This window comes from Phascolarctos cinereus, unplaced genomic scaffold (genome assembly GCF_003287225.1).
Source record: "Phascolarctos cinereus isolate Bilbo 61053 unplaced genomic scaffold, phaCin_HiC Scaffold_1;HRSCAF=81, whole genome shotgun sequence".
In the NCBI taxonomy this organism is placed as follows: Eukaryota; Metazoa; Chordata; class Mammalia; order Diprotodontia; family Phascolarctidae; genus Phascolarctos; species Phascolarctos cinereus.
Window position 1 is genome coordinate 125567300 of NW_027555514.1, and position 19251 is coordinate 125586550.

Sequence of the window (19251 nt, forward strand, 5' to 3'; positions counted from 1 at the left end):
GAAATGTTTCTTGTGTTGAGGAGGTGGGGGGGCATTCTAGAATTTGCATACATTGTCAAGCATAGTCACTATGTTGGTTGATTTTGATAACTATTTTTCTTTTATAATAGTGAAGCATACAGGATATGGTGGTTGAGGGTGCATGTAGCCAGTGAGGGAGAGGGATTATATTGGGAAACAACTGATAACAAAACAAATCATATTTTTAGAAGGAAAGAAAAAGCAACGGACAGGAGGAAAAAACCAAGCCTTTACAGAAAACTTGCTGTGACACCCAAGTAAACAAAATCGAAGTGAGAGTTTTTAAGGATGAACTCATAAGGAGGGTAACAAAGAGATAAAAGTGGAAAAGATCTGTCAAGATTTCTATAACAAATTTCTTTTCACCATCATCAACACTGGAGCCATCATATTTAGACTCAGATATCATAGTTCTTGCTATGTTTCATGAGGAGGTAGAAATTGTGTTAAGGAAAACAAGATAACAGAAAGAATACATGGACTAAACCAAATATATAAAGTGAAAGTATGTGCTGCAGGCAACACAATTGGGAGGACAGAGAGAGAACAGCTGCAAAGCATTTGAAAGATAATAAAAATTACAAAAATGTCTGATGTTATTTTCAAAATGCACCACTGAACTCCACATGAGAAAATATCAATACTGAAACATAAGCTTACTTTCCCATCTTTATGAAAATTTTATGAAATTTATTTCATATGTGTTGAGGACTAACTGGATGAAAGTAAGGAACCCGCTGCCTTTCACAAATAGTATTCCGTAACAGACCACTATTTTAGTCATGCATTTCAAGAAAGGAATGTAAGCAAAAAACCAAAACTTCACTTTTTTTAAAATAAAAAAAATGCCTTTGGTTTGATAGGAAAAAAAAGATCCTCTGAGTCTTTCTTAAATAACATGGTTAAATAGAAATTATTTAAAAGAAACATTGTTTTACATGTAGCCAGGCAGTTTCCATTGCTTTCCAAGAGTCCACAGCTATACTTTATCATTTCAATTTCAAATGTCTTTTTTCTGCCCATTTTACTGTGAAAATGAAAGGCTTGGAAGAACTTTAGAAGCTAACCTATGAAAGTTTGTAATTCTCATTCAGAGACAAGAGTATTTAGGAAAGTGTACCAAAGTAAAACAAAAGGATACCTATATTGTGGTGTCAAGGTTTGTTGAAGGGCTCTCTAAAAAGAATTCAAGTCTAAATTTGAGTCTAAAAAGACTCAAACCATCTTCAACCCAAGCCAAGGCATTTACTGAAAATTACACTCTCAATGATGTGAGTAGGCTTCTTAGAGGAGCCTAGCAGTTTAGCAAAGCAAGACAGGAATTTATATAGAGCAAATGAAGCTATTAGCATCACAGAATATATGAATATTAAAGTGTAGGAGGGATTTGCTAATTTGGGGAAGGATCCTAGCCTTGATGGAACTGTGCATGTGACTACCCAGAATGCATACAGAAAAGCCCACTGTGGGGTACTAATGTATGGTAATGATATTATAATAAGCCTCTCTATATCAAAAGTTCACCTAAAGAATAGCTTTTGCCATTACTGCACAGGGGCTACTTAGGGAAAGTCCCTTCTATTTTGTGGTCAATATCCTGCTCAGCATCCTGTTGATGCTGCTTTCTTATTGGCTGGCCCTTGTGATGTGTCTAAAACTAGAAAGAAGTGGTTTAAGTCATGGACACACCTGCTATTTTAGTGAGGCATACGAGTAAGTTAAGATATTGGGGCTCAGGGCAGTGGCTAGATACCATAATTTCCCCCTCAAAGAACTGAGGCCCAAATGCATTTGGGAGATGGATGAAGGTCTTGGCTTCTGTAGCTTCTTTGAGCTGAAAAGGGGCATAGAGATGTCCCTTAATGGGTCCCAGAGGGGAGGTTGACTGGAATCAAGCATAGGCCACATGCAGGAGACGATGGGTAGGTATAGGCTGATATCTACTGTTCACTACCAACTGTAAGTGAATGGCCTACAGTCTGGAAAACACAAATCTGACAGGCAAGTTCAATATGCAGGGCACAAATATAAAAAGCAAAAGAAAAATAGCTAGAAATGGTATCAGAATGGGAGAAAACACAGAAAGAAACCAAGAAACTTGAAAATATAAGTAACAACACTCTTGCAGGTAGAAGCTTTTCACCCTGGGTTTAAGAATTGTTCAAGTGAATTTACTTATAAGAAGCTGACTTTAATTGTAACAAAAGACTTAGGAGAATACTTAAATAATTAATTCCAAAACAATGCATATTAATAAGTCATTTATAATAAAACATATTTTTAATGAAATTGACTTTTATTCCATAAATTACCTCCATTTGAGAAAATTGATTGTACTGAAATTTGCTTTCCCAAATGAAACTAAAATGTTTCTGATTTAGTTTTAGTAATTAATCGAATAACAGCTAGGTCTCCCAATCAGTTGTATCAATACCCATCACCTATACAATTTACTTTAAAATGATCAGACCTTTTCTGATTGCAAATGATTTGTTTTGTTGCTGTGTCATACATGTCTTCTCAGGTTTCTCTGAATTCATCCTGTTCTTATAGATCTTGAAGTACATAATATTCATTACATTCAGAGACTGAAATTTGTGTAACCATTACTTAGTTGATGGACATACTTTTTGTGTCCAGTTATTTGCAACATCAAAAAATGTCATTAAATAATTTTGCATTTATGGACCTTTATCACTTTCTTCTGTCTGTTTGGATAGTTGGCTCTTTTTGTGACAAGGGTCAATACCAAAGGACTCTTCAATCACTAAAGTGCACAGTAAGACTAAATTTTCAGCACCCTTATTGTCTTAAACTATTATTTATTCTTCTACACACATTTGCTGTCAGTATTCATTAGTTGATAGAAATTTGGAATTGATGCAATTATCTAGAGAATTCAGCAAAAAACTTAAATGATCTTGGATAAATTGTCCTAGTTGGATATAGTACTTTTTGCCAGGGAATACCTGGCTTACATTTTATTTTTAAAGCTGCCAAGCAAATATATTCATTACAACCTATAATAGAAAACAGTTTTCAGGCCATCACCTTCAACATTATGTTTTATTTTGGCATTAATTTCAATCAAATAATCATGTACTTGGCACTAGTGTATCTTCCTCCAGCCAAGGATCTCTAAGTATTTAGCAAACATTAATTAATACAATAGCCTTGAGAGAAAAAGTATCATTATCCCAATTTTGAAATTGAAAGAACTATTAAGGAGTAGACTTTAACCTTTTTGATTCACAATGGCTACTCAGAAAGGGGGGAAGGAAATACCTAAGAAATAAGAAAAACTTAAGTAAATGAACCTATTAGGTAAAGGTGAGTCAAACATTCTTGCCCCTGCCCTTGAAGAACAAGTACCCTTAATTTACCTCTGTTGTTTCAGGCTTGGTACTAATGAGGCCTAAACGATTCTTAAGTCCTCATTTTGTCAATTTAAGTATTGCTATTTTCTATTACCACAGACTGGACCCTAGACCATCAGTCAGCTCTGTAGGTAACAGAGAAAAAAGGAAAAGAGATTAAGAATGAATGAACGAATTAATTACCACTGCTAAAAGCAACTCAAAACCCATGTTCACCTAGGGAGGTCAGTAGTGTCTAATTCATTTCTGTGAAACACTATGGTCATATTCCAGCAGAATTTATATTTTTATTAGCAAAGAAGTTTGCCTTCAAATTATTAGAAACAATATGTAAGAACTCAGTTATTATTGCTACAATCGAAATGACCAAGGTTATACAAGGTAACATAAAAATGAGTTACATTTTGATTTCATTTTTTATACCCACACTTGACACTTCACATTTCAATGGCAATAGGTAACTTTGCTCTACATGGGAAATATAAAAACTCTCAGAACATGCTGATTAGATTTGAAACACCAAGTCAGACAAGTAGGCCAGAAGATTTGTCTTAGCATTATTTATTTAGATCTGGGAGAAACTCTAGAGTTTAAAGAGTTTAACTTTAAAATTTTAACTTTACAGATGAGAAACTGAGGCATAGAAAGAAAGACAAGTGGCACAGTAGAGTGATCAGGAAAGCCTGAGTTCAAATCCTATGACAGATACTATATCTGTGTAACCCTGGGCAAGTGATTTAACTTTGCTCAGCCTCTGTTTCTTCATCTGAAAAATAAGGAGATTAGATTCAGTGGCCTTTATGGTTCCTTCCTGCTCTAAATCTGGAATCCTATAATTAATTTTCCAAGGTTAGAGATATAGTAAGGAGAAGATCTGGAATTCAAACTCCAAATGTGGAACTCTTTCCATTAAGTTGGTTTGTTTAACAAGGTGTTTAGTTATGCTTTACTTTTCTTGTTTAACATAAATAATAATTTCCCTGCATTTCATTTTTGACAGCATTTTGCATCTTTCCCCTTCTTTCCATTCAAACAGCCTCTTATCTGGCCCATGCCCTCCTTATCTTTCCTTTGGACTATAGCAAAAGCCTCCTAACTGATCTCTCTGCAACTCCATTCCCTCCTTTAAAGTCCATTCTTCACAGCGTTTTCACATTGATACCACTAAAGTAAAGGTCTGACCATGGTACTACCCTACCAAAAAATCTTCAACGGTTCTCTATTAGTTCTTAACTAAAATAATGATCTTCAACCTGGCATTCAGAGTCTTTTACAATGTTTCCCACCACCTTTCTGGTCTTATTTTATTTTACACTCAGTTCTGCTATAACATGAAATATCCATCCTTAAAAATCACCAATCTATGTAAAATTGTGCAATAAAAACAATAAGGATTGTGGGGGAAATGGGTTTGGGGCATAATACTCAAAAAGTTTATTGGTTACACATAAAAAAGACAGAAACCTAATAAAAATGGTAGTACAGTTTTATACATGCTAAATGGTTAAGAAATACACAAATATTGTAATTAATTGTGGCAGCTTCTCCAACCTCAGGCCGCTGCTTGACTTGGGTCTCACAGGGTGGGACTGTTATTGTCAACTGCTATGGATGAGTGAGGAAGTGGGGGTGAGGAACTCATTTGATTGGAGATGTTGAATAAGGGGCTTTTTATACAAAAAGTTCATATGCATATAAAAAGAATAACAGAACACAACCTCATAGGATAACCCATACTTAACTGAGGTAGTTGGTAGATATTTGAGGTGTGTGCATATGTGCATTTTTAATTTTCCTACGGGTTCTGTTGGCAGCAGTTTTTTGTACTATCTTCTGTTTCTCTGGGACAAACTGTATCAATTACATTGGAACAGATTTCTTTTCAAAAGAAACACTATACCAAAAATGAAATTCAAAACAAAAATTATAGCAGATATCTTGCACTTTCTATCTTTGTCAAACTTGGCCTCCATATATACTTCCATCAACCTATACTGAGCCTGTGCACTGACAGCATCCCTTGCCTGGAATGCACTCGATCCTCTCCACAGCCTCTTAAAATCCCTAGCCTCCATTAAAGTACAGATCACGTCCCTCTCTATTAAATTAGTTGTGAGCACTTTTTTCATCCTTTGGCTCCTTCTACAGCCTGCTCCACTCCCAAGTTAGTTACCTGGCTCGTAGCAATGACACTGCCCTGAGTCTGACTCAAGAACTGGTGAGTTGCTGCTTAGAACTGCTATGTCATGAGAAAGTCCAGCAATGCTGAGCTCTCTGGCTCACTCTAGGGGTCTGCTCCATTCCCACATTGGTCTTTTCTACCTCCATACTGGTTGTGTGGTCATCTGGGAACAACTTCATGATTTGTGCTTTCTTGTCTAGAGCTGCCACGACATGAAGACTAACTAGACTCACTCTCTAGCTGGTGCTCCATAACCACAGCCTTCTGTTCCTCCTTCAACCAGTCTCTTGTCCCCCTGGGGATGACTCCATCCTGAGGCCAACTCGATGACTGGTGAGTCTTTGCCTGAAGCCCCATGTCCTGAGAAGGCCTTGAGTTTCTACTCACTCTCTCTTTCTCTTTCATTCATGAGAGTAGGGACAACCTTGTTTTCTTGTTTTTGTGTCCCCAGCAGTTAGCACAGTTCTTTGAATATAGTAAATGCCTAATAAATCATTTCCCTATTGTCTTAATAGGTAGCTAAGTAGTGAAGTAGGTAGAGCTCTGGGCCTGGAGTTAAGAAGATGTAAGTTCAAATCCAGCCTCAGACACTTACTAACTATATGACCCCTGGCAAGTCAATTTACCCTGTTTGACCCATTTTTCTCACCTGCAAAATGAGCTGGAAAAGGAAATGGCAAACCACTCCAATATCTTTGCCAAGAAAGCCCCAAATACGATCACAAAGAGCTAGACATGACTGAAAAAAACGGAACAACAAAATCATCTCTTTATATACTAAAATTATGTTGTTTTTCTAGGAAAGTACTTGGTATATACATATATATATATATATATATATATACATATAGATATACATATAGATATATATATATATATACATATAGATATACATACATAAATATACACACATATACATATTATATGTATATATGTGTGTATGCATATACATACATAAACATACATATATACACACATACATCCCTACATATACATACATGTGCGTATACATATACAGATATACAAATATATATCTATATCTATATAGGTATATATATGTATCTATATCTACATCTATCTATCTATCTGTCTATCTTTCTATCTATCTATCTATCTATATGAGAGTTTTCTTCTCCCTAGTAGAAAAGGAGACCCTTGAGAGCAGGAATTTTTGTTGTCTTTGTATCCCTAGTATTTGGCATAGTGCTTTGTATACAGTGGATATTTAATGAATGCTTATTTAATAGATTCAGTAGGTTTAAAACAAATGAAAAAAATGCTCTGTTTCTTTTAAAGGTAATTAAATGGACTAGGAACCAGATTTCAGAGACTTGAATTTTACCCTGGATTGTGGATTTTACTTTCATTTCTACTGACTCCTATAAATTGGGGGAAAATGATATTTAGATAAAGACCATTCAATAGTTGCTCACTTTCATCTTTTTTATACAAGTATTTGAGAAACAAAAGATGAAGGTGAGATTGGCCATTACACTGTGAAATAAATGGGTGGTTTTTTATGTGTTGATTATGCCATTAATTTAAAAATACAGTTTTCTAGTTGTTTTGATTGCTTTCTCAAAAAAAAAAAGGTGACAGGTACATGTTTTGTTGATATATGGTTTCTAGGAAATCAAATGTGCCCATTTACTCATTGGTAAAAATGAAATCATCCCATTAAATTTCTTTCTTTTTTTCACTTTAAAGTGTGAACTTTTATTTAAACTGGTCTTAAGTGAGTGTGTGGGTAAAGCTCCTCCCTCACACATGTATTGGTACCAATTTCATAAAACTCGCAGACAGACTATAGTCTTCATTCACATCTATGTAGGGGGTAGGGAGGGAATTTAGAGGGCCATTCATTATGGCTGACAAACTAAAAAAAAAAAGGAACAAGTATTAAGGTGGAAGATACAAAAAGTTTTTTTAAGGATTACATAATTTACATATAAAGCAAACTCAGTACCTTCTCCCCTTCCCCTCTCCCCACCTGGATTTTTGTTATATAGCTCCTCTTCTCTGTCAGAGGACAGCCTTCATAGAGGCTTGTAACTCTGTAACAATGAATTACACATTTGGAATGATTATTGAAAAAAAGATGTACAATCAGAGTCCTGAAGACTCACTGCAGAACTTAGGGGATGTTTGCCTCCAACATACTTAGACTGCTCATCATCTTCACTGTTCCAGTTTTTAAATCCTGAATCAAGTGCCAAAAACAAAACAAAACAAATAAAGCTATGCCAATCTCATCTCTCTTTTCTTTTTCTTTCTTCCCTCCTTCCTTCTTCCTTCCTTCCTTCCTTCCTTCCTTCCTTCCTTCCTTCCTTCCTTCCTTCCTTCCTTCCTTCCTTCCTTCCTTCCTTTCTTTCTTTCTTTCTTTCTTTCTTTCTTTCTTTCTTTCTTTCTGGGGGGCAATTATCATATCACACCCTTTGACAAAACAAAACAAAAACAAAACACAGTCCATTTGGAAGCATTTTCAGTGGACAGTGGAGGGCCCAGATTTATCATATTCCTGATTGCTGATCCACATCTGCTGGAAGGTGGAAAGAACTGCCAAGATGGAGCCTCCAATCCAGACAGAGTATTTGCACTCACATGGGATAATGATCTTGAATTTCATTGTTCTGGGAGCTAGGGCTGTAATCTCTACATTTTGTCAGCAATGCCTGGGTACGTGGTGGTACCACCAGACAGTATGGTATTGGCATACAAATCCTTATGGATGTTAACATCACACTTCATGATTGAGTTGCAGGTTGTTTCATGGATTCCACAGGATTCCATACCTAAGAAAGATTGTGGAAGAGAACTTTTGGGCATCAGAACCTCTCATTGCCAATGGTGATAACCTGACTATCAGGGAGCTCATAGTTCTTTTCCAGAGAGGAGCTATATATAGCAGTAGCCACCTCCTGCTCAAAGTCTAGGGCAACATAACATGGCTTCTCCTTGATGTCAACACAAATTCTCTCTCAGCTGTGATAGTGAAACTGTACCTTCTCTGTCAGGATCTTCATGAGGTAATCTGTCAGATCACAGTCAGGCAGATCCAGATGGTGGATGGTGTGGGGAAGGGCATAACCTTCATAGATGGGCAGAGTGTAGGCCACACTATCAACAGAGCCTATCACAATACTCGTGGTATGGCCAAAGGCATACAGGGACAGCACAGCCTGGATGGCAACATACATGGGTGGGATGTCAAAGATCTCAAACATAATTTGAGTCATCTTTTCTCTGTTAGCTTTGGGGTTTAGGGGGGCTTCTGTGAGCAGCACAGGATGCTCTTCAGGGGCCACACAGAGCTCATTGTAGAAAGTATGATGCCAGATCTCCTCCATGTCATCCCAGTTGGTGACAATACCATGTTCAATGGGATACTTCAGGGTCAGAATATCTCTTCTGCTCTGGGCCTCATCTCCCACATGGCTGTCATTGTGGCCCACACCCACCATCACACCTTGATGTCTAGGGCACCCAACAATGGAAGGGAAGATAGCCTGAGGTGCATCATCTCCTGCAAAGCCAGCTCTACATATTCCAGAATTATTGTGAACAATGACAGCAGCAACATCATCATCCATGGTGAACTTTGAAGTGGCAAGTTTAAACCTTTAAGAGACAGAGAGGAGGTGGTGCCACATCTGGAGGCAGGGGGAGGCAAATGCACTCTGGGCAGAAGAGCTCACAACTCTACCCCACTAAATGTCCAAGCAAGTGTCAGATTTGAAAGATTCCAATCTGTTTGTGATGAAGTAACCATCTTCCAAAGAAAGAAAAATGTGTTTATCTGTATAACATGGTGGGGCAAAAACTTTCTATGCTTTAAAGATGCTTTCAAAATACAAATAATCAACAGATTTCACATTGTAGACATATTATTTTAATCATGTTTTAAATTTTTTTCAGGTGGGGAACCAGTGAGTAGTTTTGACCATGTAGGTAGGTAATCAATCAACAAACACATATTTATTAAGTTCCTACCATCCTCCAGGCATTGCACTAGTTTTTTTTGAACAACAAGAAAAAAAACCACAACTCTCTGACAAAAGAAAATCAACTTTATAATTTATTAGGAGAAATAACACATACATATATAAATAAAATGTAATCAATCAATTAATAAACATTTGTTAAGCATCTACTATGTACCAGCCACTACACTAAACCCTAGAGATACAAAAAAAAAAAAAGGAAAAGACAGTTCCTGCCCTATAAAAACTTATGATCTAATAGACCAATGGGAAATTATTATATAACTGGAGGGAAGGTGCTGCCACAACTGGGAGACTCAAGAAATACCTCATCTAGGAAATGGACTTTGAAGTTAACTTAGACAATTTGTAGGAATTTTAAAGTGCTGAGTTCAGAAGGAAGTACATTCCAGGCATGAGGACAGCTCCTGCAAAAGCACTGAGATGGAGAGTGGAATGTCAAGTATAGCAAAGAGCAGACCATATATATGATGTAACATATAATATATTAAGGACAATAATATGTCTAGAAAGGTAGGTTAATGCCATTTTGTGAAGGGTTTTAAATACCAAAAAGAAGAGTTCATATTTTATTTAAGGCAATAGGTAATTACCAGAGAATTTTGAGCAAGGGAGCAATATGGTTAGATTAAAGAATATTCCTGTGGCATCTACATGAAGGATTGAATGGTGCAGAAAGCTATTCAAGTATTCATGCCCTTTGTCAGCCATTCTCCAATTTGTGCACATCTAGTTTATTTCTTGATCATTTCTACCTCAAAGAGTGTCCCTATAAATAAGTTTGTATGTACTGCACTTTTGCTTCTGTCTTTTACTTCCATGGGATATGCGCTCAGTAGTAGGATCTTTGAGTCAATGGGTAAAAAAGTTTGCTAACATTTCTTTCTTAATTACAAATTGAGATCCAGAATGGTTACCCTAGTCCATGATTCCATCAACACTGTATTATTGTAACTATCTTTCAACTGTCTCTCCAACATTGGCTGTTGCCATTTATTGCCATTTACTGCCAAATAGAAACTCATGTTGATATAATGTGAAAGCTCAGTTATAATCATTAATTCTTATACTACTCTTAGTGACTCTCAGAACGTTTTCATGTGATCATTTATAGTTTGCAGTTTGTCTGAAAACTTTTCATATTCTCTGAGCACTTGTATAATGGGGAATTTATAGTATATTTCAAAATGTGGTGATTATACAAAACAAAAGAAAGGAAGAATTATAGAAGAAAAAATAGGCAACTTTTGGAGGGCAGAGCCAAGATGGCAGAGTGAAAGCAGTGACTTGCTTGAGCTCTCCCCCAAACTCCTTCAAATACCTATAAAAAATGGCTCTCAACAAATTCTAAAGCAGCAGAACCCACAAAAAGACAAATTGAAACAAATTTACAGCCCAAGACAACCTGGATGATTGATCAAAAAGGTATATTTCACTTGTCCGGGAGAGGAGCGCAGTTCGTCGTGGGTGCACAGGCCACAGTAAACCTGAAGCAAGCCCCAGAGGACTGAATCATGGGCAGCAACTCAATCCATGAATGCCAAAGACAACTTAGATGGTCAGTGGGAAAAGTCTGTTTCTTCTGGGTGGCAGTCCTGGGGCAAGGAGGAGTGCTGTTGCAGTGGAACTTGTAGTGGCTGTGGAGAGAAAACTCTCCTCACAATTTCAGGACAGAAAGGAGTGCTTGTGGTCACTAATAGACCAGAGCACAGGCCAGGAAAGGAGTAAACACCTCACTCCTTATCATATCACCTTGGAAGAACTGAAAATTTACAGGCCCCTAAAAGTATTTCTGAAAACAGTGGTACAAACCCCCAAATCTTGGGACAATACATTCTCTACATTGGAAGCAGACTCTTACCTTAACAAAGAGTTTAAAACTCAAGTAATTGGCAGGGATCATGAGCAAGCAGTGCAAAAAGAGTCAGGCTATATTATCTTACTTTGGTGAAAAAGAAGTGAAAATATACAACCAGAAGAAGACAACAAAGTCAAAGCTCCTACATCCAAAGCCTCCAAGAAAAATATGAATCAGTCCCAGGCCTTGGAAGAGCTCAAAAGTGATTTTGAGAAGCAAGTAAGAAAAGTAGAGGAAAAACTGGGTAGAGAAATGAGACTGATGCAAGAAAATCATGAAAAGCAAGTCAACCACTTGCTAAAGGATAGCCAAAAAAATACTGAAGAAAATATCACCTTAAAAAATAGTCTACCCCAAATGGCAAAAGAGGTCCAAAAAGCCAATGAGGTGAAGAATGCCCTAAAGAGCAAAATTGGCCAAATGGAAAAGGAAGTCCAAAAGATGACTGAAGAAAATACTTCCTTAAAAATTAGAATAGAGCAATTGGAAGCTAGTGACTTTGTGAGAAACCAAGACACTGGAAAACAAATCCAAAAGAATGATAAAATAGAAGACAATGTGGAATATCTCATTGTAAAAATAATTGACCTGGAAAATAGATCCAGGAGAGAGAATTTCAAAATTACTGTACTATCTGAAAACCATAATAAAAAAAAAGGAGCCTAGACATCATCTTTTAGAACCAGAGGGCAAAATAGAAATTGAAAGAATCCACCAATCTCCTTCTGAAAGAGAGCCCCAACGGAAAACTCCTAGGATTATTGTAGCCAAATTCCAGAGTTCCCAGGTCAAGGAGAAAATATCACAAACAGTCAGAAAGAAACAATTCAAGTATTGTGGAAACACAATCAGGATAACATAAGATTTGGCAGCTTCTACATTAAAGGACTGCAGAGCATGGAATATAACAATCCAGAGGGTGAAGGAGATAGGATTACAACCAACAATCACCTACCCAGCAAAACTGAGTATAATCTTTCAGGGGGAAAAATGATCATTCACTGAAATTGAGGACTTTCAAGCATTCTTGATGAAAAGGCCAGAACTGAATAGAAATTTTGACTTTCAAATACAAGACTCAAGTAGAACATGAAGAAGTAAACAGGAAAGAGAAATCATAACACACTTATTAAGGTTGAACTGTTTACATTCCTGCATGGAAAGATGATATTCGTAACTCATGAGACCTTTGTCACTATTAGAGAAGTTGGAGGGAAAAAAATTATATGTATGTATAGACAGACAGAGATAGATAGATAGATAGATAGATAGATAGATAGAGGGCACAGGGTGAGTTGAAGATGAAGGGGTCATATCTGGAGAATAAAATTAAGGGATGAGAAAGTATTATACTCAGAGAAGAGAAAGGGAGAGGTAGAATGGGGTAAATTATCTCACAAAAAAAACCCCAGAAAAGTCTCTTACAGTGGAGGGGAAATGGGAAGGTGAGAGGGAATGAGTGAATCTTATTCTCATAGGGTTTGGCTTAAGGAGGGAATAACATACACATTCAGTTGGGTATGGAAATCTGTCTTACCCTACAGGAAAATAGGGGGAGAAGGAGACAAGAGAGCAGGGGGATGATAGAGAGGAGGGCAGATTGGGAAAGGGGGTAATCAGAAGAAAATACTTCTAAGGTGGGACAGGGTCAAAAGAAAGAATAGAATAAATGGGAGGACAGGATAGGATTAAGGGAAATAGAGTTAATTTTTCACAACATGTCTGCTATGGAATTGTTTTACATAACTACACATGTATAACCTATATTGAGTTGCTTGCCTTTTAAATGAGGATGGGTGGGGAAGGAGGAAGGGAGAAAATTTGAAATCTAAAGTTTTAAAAACTTATGTTTAAAAAAAATGTTTTCACATGCTATTGCAAAGTAAGAAATACAGGAAATGGTGTACAGAAGTCTATCCCACCCTACAGGAAAATAAAAGGGGAAGGGGATAAGGGCGGGGGGGAGAGAGAGAAGAGAGAACAGACTAGGGGAAGGGACATTCAGAATTCATGCCATCTTGCGGTGGAGGGAGGGGGGAGATAGGGTGAAAATTTGGAATTCAAACTCTTGGGGAAGTAAATATTGAAAACTAAAAATAAATTTATATTTTAAAAAAGTTAATAAAATAAAAACAATAAAATAGGCAACTTTAAGTACATAAAATTTAAATTTTTTTTGTACAAACAAAATGAATACAGATAAAATAAGAAGAGAAAATGGGGAAAATATTTGTAGCAAGTTGTCCCCCCCCGAAAGTAACATTTCCAAGATACATGAAGAACTCATTCAAATTTATAAGAATAAGAATCATTCCTCAATTGATATTTGATAAAAAAAAAAAAAGATCAGAAGAGGAAATTTTCAGGAGTGCAAGCTATAATGACAACATGAAAAACACTCCAATTCAGTAATAATTAGAATATCAGAATTAAAATAATTTATAGGCTCTACCTTATATGCACTAAATTGGTAAAACTGCCCAAAAAAAGGAAAATCACAATTGTTGAAGTAACTGCAGGAAGATAGGTACACAGATATACTGCTGGCTAAAATGGGAATGTGGTCTAGCTATTTTGGAAACAATTTGGAATTATGCCAACACATTCTTCTTTATCAGTCTTCTGGAATCATCATTTAGTTGATCAGAGTTCCTAAATCTTTCAGAATTGTCCATTTTTGAGAGATGAAATGCCAGAAATTTTATGAATTTTGAAAATATTTTAAAAAGAATTTTTCCTTTGTGTTTATTAATGCTTTATAAAATTACTAATCATTTTGTGGGTTTATTTTGTACCCTGTTAACTTACCATGACAATGATTTTATTTAGTTTCTTTGCTGATTCTCTTGTATTTTCTAAGTACATCATAATGTCATTTGTAAATAGAGGGAGGTTTTTTTGTTAATGGTTATTCTTCTGATTTTCTCATCTTTTCTTACTGACATTACTAGAATTTATAAAACTATATCAAATAATAGTCAGGAGAGGGTACATCCTCTAACCCTGTTAGAAGTTGTTTAGTATTTCTCCATTATACAAAGACTTAGCTATTGGTTTGCAATGTGTTGAGCATATTAACTAAACAGATATTCATGACTATATTTTGTAAGGATCTCACTTAAAAAATTGTTTTTCTTTGTTGAGGGATATTTTGCCATCTTTTGAAAAATCAAGTTCATGGTTTTTATTAATATTGAAATTTGACTCATTCATATGCTTCCAACTTTGTCAAAGTAAATTATTCTCTCTCTCTACTTCTCTCTCTCTCTGTTTATATGTATGTATATGTACAGATGTATATATACAGATCAATATGGATACGTATACATGTGCATGTGTGTTGCTGTACAATTGTCTGCTTGTTTTTTTTTAGTCCATAAGATCATGAGCACCTTGAGAATAGGGACTGCATATCATCGTTTTTATCCATCGTGCTTATAACAATGCCTTGTACATAGTAGGTATGTAATAAATGCTTACTAACTTTGTTTCTCCATTATTTGTATAACAGAAACATATTAGTATTACTAAATGACACTGGCAGTGTTTTCTCTACTTTTAAGAATGAATTTGTAGCATAGATAGTATTAATTGTGCTTTAAATATTTAATAGAATTCACTTGTAAATACATTTATCCCAGTATTTTCTTTTCTTTTTCCTTTCTTTCCCTTTGTTTTTTCACTGCTAGTTCACTTAAGGTTTACTCGATTTCTGTTTCTGAGATTGGGTTGCTTAAGGTTTCTGTTTCTTGGTTTGTTAGTCTGAGTATTTTACGTGGTTTTAGGTATTCATAGACTTCCTTTGAATTCTTACATTTGCTGGCATATAACTAAGTAGTTTCTGGTAATTATTTTGACCTTTATTTCTTTATTCTGTATTTGTATATAGTTTTTAAGTGATTTTGTGTGTAGCAAATTATTATATTTTCATTTGTTTTAATATATTTTTCTATTATCTTTGTTTTGTGGGGGATTAATCCATTCAGATTTGGTAATTTTTTTTCTTCCATCTTAATCTTGTAGAAATTAATGCAATGTGTTACTTTTACTTGCGTTATTTTTTATTATCTTGTCTTTCTTTCTCTTCTCTTCCAAGCTATTTATGCCACCACTTTCCTCTTAACCCTAAACAAACCCCAAACAAACAAACAAACAAAAAACTCGAGGCTATTCATTGCAAGTTTTCTTTCTTTCTAGTCCCACATTTTAAATCACCACGTTATCAGGTCCAATCTTCTCCTTTGCTCCATTGTCAGACTATGTGGTGTTCTTTCACTTTGTCTGTGTTATCCCTTCTACTTGTGTCCTTGTTTCCATGATCCCAAATCTTTCCATCTCCTCTAAAACTGGACCCTTTAATCATTTCTCCTCCTCCTCTTCTTCTTCCTCCTCCTCCTCCTCCTCCTCCTTGTCTCTGTAATTTTCAGCTTCTCTTAAGGTACTATTTTCTTCCTTTCTGTTTACAAATATCTCCAAATTTTCCTCACTCTCAAAAACATTCATTTGATGATAAAAATTGTTTTTATGTGCAACTAGGAAATAAGATATACAGGCAATGGTGTATTAGAAATCTATCCTGTCCTACAGGAAAATAAAAGGGGAAGAGGATAAGAGAAGGGAGGGTGATAGAAGGGAGGACAGATGACGGGAAGGGGTATTCAGAATGCACACCATCTTGGGGTGGGAGAAGGGACAAAATGGGGAGAAAATTTGGAACTCAAAATCTTGTGGAAATGAATGTTAAAAACTAAAATGAAATTAATTAATTAATTAAAAAACATTCATTTGACCCCATCATCCCCTCAAACTATCATGTATATGCACACATATACATATGTGTGTGTGTGTGTGTATGTGTGTGTGCTCCCTTTCATAGCTAAAATCCTAGGCAAAGCTGTGTACACTTATTATCTCTTATTTTTCACTGCCTATTCATTTCTCAGTGCCTACCAATCAGACTTCTTTTCCCATCATTGAATGTGTTCTCTCCAAGATCACCAATGATCTCTTTATTGATAAATTCATTGACCTTTTCAAAGTCATTCTCCCTCTTGTCTTTTCCATGTTATTTGACACCATTGATCTCCTCTTTCCCGTAATCTAACCTCCCTTTATTTTCCTGATAATGCTGGGTCAGGATTCCCTTCCTTCTTTTGGATTAGTCTTTCTTGGTTTCCTGAGGATCATTATAATGCCCTTTACCCTAAGCATAGATGTATCCTAGGACTCTCTCCTGGGCTCCCTGGGCTCATCTCTCTCTACAGAAATTCTCAGTCTATGATATTTCCCCATAGAGGAAGGAAAAAAGGCTATTTATATCACTTAAATACAAATATAGAGCAAGATTGTGTGTGTGTGTGTGTGTGTGTGTGTGTGTGTGTTGCCATTTGGAAAAATAATGTAATCCTTGTTTTGTTTTTTTCTTTATCTAAAAAAAGGAAATACATGTGTAATTTAACTCACAGCAAAACTTTTCTTTTGTGTTTTTGTGCACAATATTGGCCCAGTTTTGAAGAATGACACATTCTTCATGTAACATTGATCTGTTCCTAAGATCTTCACATATGTGATATTTCCTGCAATTCAGTCCTCAGGAAAATGTTACAAGTCATGCCCTGCACCTGCAAGTTTGCTTCAAATAGAATGGGCAAGAATAATTCAAATTGGAGAGGGGGAAGTATAACCTGCTTGAAAGCAGACCAATTTAGTCAGAATGTTCTTTGATAAAATCTAATAATTTATGTGAAGTTTAATTACAACAAACACAAAGCTACTATTGAATATACACAACATTCATCAATATCACTTCCATTTAAGAGCTGGCACTTGAAAAAAGTAAGTAGCAGACTCTCGATATGATATTATCTATATTAATCTCCATTTTCCACTTCTCTAGCATTCAGCATGGCAGATAGGTGGTACAGTGGATACAGTGCCTGGCCTAGACTCAGGAAAATTCTTCTTCCTGAATTTAAATCTGGCCTCAGGCACTTACTAGCTGTGTGACTCTAGGCAGTTCACTTAACCCCCATTTGCCTCAGTTTCTTCATCTGTAAATATGAGCTGGAGAAGGAAATGGCAAGCCACTCTAATATTGCTGCAAAAACAAAACAAAACAGAACAAAATGGGGTCATGAAGAGTCTGACATGACTGGAAAATGATGGAACAACACTTTTTTTAATCAATCAAAGAAAATCTGACTTTTTTCCCTCACACAGCCTCCCCTAACACCCATTAAGAAAACAAGGGAAACAAAATAATAGATACACATATATATATGTATATTTATGTACATGTATGTATATAAAACACATTATGAACATTGATGCTTACACTTTAAGGAGAGGGAACAGTAGATATGGATGTGGAGGTAGATGGTGTGGGTTGTAAGCTCATAAGAGGTTAATAGGTTTAGTATATCACTGCAATATCACATATAGAAAGCCTCTCCAAAGACCAATGAATTAATTGGACGATATGCCTTCCACTTGACAGATTGATGCTCTTGGGAAGTCTTACTTCAATGGTCTTTTATAAGCTCTTCATTTCTGCTGAACTACCCTCGCATATATTTATCTTTATACTTTTTAAATTTTTTATGCATTATCTTTTTTGTCTTTTATTTCTTGTGCTGTGGGCTCTTTGCTTTCAGAAGAAAAAACTGACCCACTAACCAATCAGGGATCTCTTTATTTCTTGTCTGTTGTTGGTCAGTCATTTTTCAGTTGTATCTGACTCTTTTTGACCCATTTGAGATTTTCTTGGCAAAGATACTGAACTGGTTTGCTGTTTTTTCCCTCCAGCTCATTTTACAGATAAGGAAACTGAGGCAAATGGGGTTGAGTGATTTGCCTAGGATCCAAAAGCTAGTAAATGTCTAAAGCCAGATTTAAACTCAAGAAGTGAGTCTTCCTAACTCTGGATCTGGCACTTTATTCACTGTACCACCAAGTTGCAACTTATTTCTTGCTTGTAAACCATCTATTTAAAACATATCTAATCTAATTACACAAAACTCAACTGCTCTTCTTGAGTTTTTCTTTACTGTTAAGTGCTCTGGGCTGCTTTTCTATAGGCAATCTTTGTCTTTGGACTATTTCTGTTCATGGAATAATTTTTAAACTTTAGAATGCTAAAAATTTGGTCTCTTAATAATTAAGTTCTCACTATTCTAAATACTGTTAGACATTTAAATGATTAATAATTACTACCTTGAGAAAGTATTAATTGACTTTTAACTATAAAGGACTGAAAATAGATTCAAACATTGAAAACACGCTTTGGAACTCAATTAGGTACTAAAGGAGGTCTCTAAAATTGATACTGGATGTTCATTAGTTTGGGTAAAGATTTGTAAATCTTATGACAAACTATGGACCTTCAAAAGACACCATTATAGATATGCTCTAATACATATCATTAGATTTTCTGTTTTCTTTGAAGGTCTATATGTGATAATACTTTGCTGACAAACCTATCATAAAATATAATTTCTTGGATACTTCATCAAGTAAACGCTCGAATAGAGACCAAAATAGACCTACTAATGAATTCTGGCTTGTGGCAAGCAGTATTATAGAGAGATTTTGCTGTATGTAACTATAAAATGCTAGCTTTCACACAGTAGCTAGTCAGCCACTTCCTGTCTGAGGAGTTAGAGGCTGGCATCCTGTCCCTATCCTGTCCTTTATCTGCCCTTGTGATTTACCCAAGTGTGGTTCAGGCACCCTGAACTCTCAATAGGAGATGTAGGCATTTGACTGTGACATTTACTGTATCATGCCCCTACCTGGTTATTTTGGGTACGATTC

The 19251-nt window shown here is 35.9% G+C and overlaps 1 pseudogene; it reads right to left on the reverse strand.

Annotated features, from left to right (window-relative positions):
- Positions 1-9170, reverse strand: part of LOC110194185 (actin, cytoplasmic 1 pseudogene) — a 142150-nt pseudogene extending 132980 nt beyond the window's left edge.
- Positions 9171-19251: the final 10081 nt, after the last annotated feature.